Source organism: Papaver somniferum, chromosome 8, assembly GCF_003573695.1.
Source record: "Papaver somniferum cultivar HN1 chromosome 8, ASM357369v1, whole genome shotgun sequence".
NCBI lineage: Eukaryota > Viridiplantae > Streptophyta > Magnoliopsida > Ranunculales > Papaveraceae > Papaver > Papaver somniferum.
The window spans coordinates 6022465-6023897 of NC_039365.1; the positions used below are offsets into that span (position 1 = coordinate 6022465).

General features: G+C 37.9%; 1 pseudogene; it reads left to right on the plus strand.

Annotated features, from left to right (window-relative positions):
- The first annotated feature begins 1074 nt into the window (after positions 1 to 1074).
- Positions 1075 to 1174, plus strand: LOC113307154 (annotated as a pseudogene).
- Positions 1175 to 1433: the final 259 nt, after the last annotated feature.

Here is a 1433-nt window from a genome sequence, read left to right on the forward strand (position 1 = left end):
AAAGGAAGGTTTATGGTAACTTGCTTAAAAACCTCCACTATGTCATTAAAGTTCGATTCCTTCTTTGTTGGTACTAATAGCTGAGGAAATGGGGTTGTAGGCATAAAATCAGACCTTTCAGGAACCGAATTCACATCATTAGAAACTTTATCAGTCTCCTCAGCTACTGGTCCTGAGAGGTGAGATTCTGAGGGGTGAACTACAGTATGTTCACTATCGGGCATGGTTACCTTATTGTCTACAACTCTACCACTTCTAAGGGTTCTAACAGCATTCAATTGATTCGATGGTTTTGCACCTAATTCATGAACTCCTCTAGGGTTGGGTTGTGTTTGACTAGGAAACTTACCTTTTTCTCTCAAAGAATCACTTATCAGACCAACCTGGGTTTTTAACTCGGAAATAGCCTGACTATTTTCTTGTCCTATCCTATTACTAGCTTGTAGACTCTGTTCTACGGATAAATGAAATTTTGCAGTTTGCTGAATTAACAAGGCGAGAGATTCCTTTAAACTTAGGAATTTCTTATCTGACTGATTCTGAAACTGAGCTAGTCCTGAAGGATTCTTAGTATATCCAAAACCTGAGGGAGCATTAGAATTACTAAACTGACCTTGACTTTGGCTCTTAGACCACGAAAGGTTCGGATAGTTTCTCCAACCAGGATTATAGGTTTCTGAATATGGGTCAATATTTTGACGGTTATCAAATCTAGTGTTATTATACAGAGCATTGGCCTGCTCTTCAATATTCTGGCCTTTCCAAAAAGGCTCCGCTCTACCACTAATCTGGCCCACTTCTAAGGCTTCTAACCTTTTTGCTATAGCAGCAATTTTGGCATCTGATTCATAGCCTCCTTCTACCCTATTAACGTTTCCTCTACTTAAAATAATTGTTTTCTGGGGTGCCCTACTATTTTCCGATTGCTGGGTTTTTTCGGCGATTTCGTTAAAAAATTTCATCGCCGCATCAACAGTTTGGTTTTCAAATCCACCAGTGCATAGAGACTCAACCATGGTCGTTGTGGAATAATCTAAACCCTCATAAAGGATCTAAACTAGCCTAACCTTTTCTAAACCATGATGAGGACACTGGGATAATAAATCATTGAACCTTTCCAAATACCTATATAAAGATTCTCCCTCTTGTTGTGAAAATGTGCATATTTGCGTCCTAATAGACGATGTTTTGTGCCTAGGGAAAAACTTATTGAAAAAGACAGATGTAAGTTGTTCATATGTCTCAATTGACTCGGAGTCCAAACTATACAGCCACGACTTGGCCTTATTGATTAGAGATTTTTCGTGGTTGTAGTAGTGAAGGTTCAAACTCTCGGATTTGTGAAGGATAATATTTTTTAGACTTACTAAAAATAAATAAATAATTTTATATGCACAATATTAACAAAATATGGGAGAGAATTTTTACCGGGG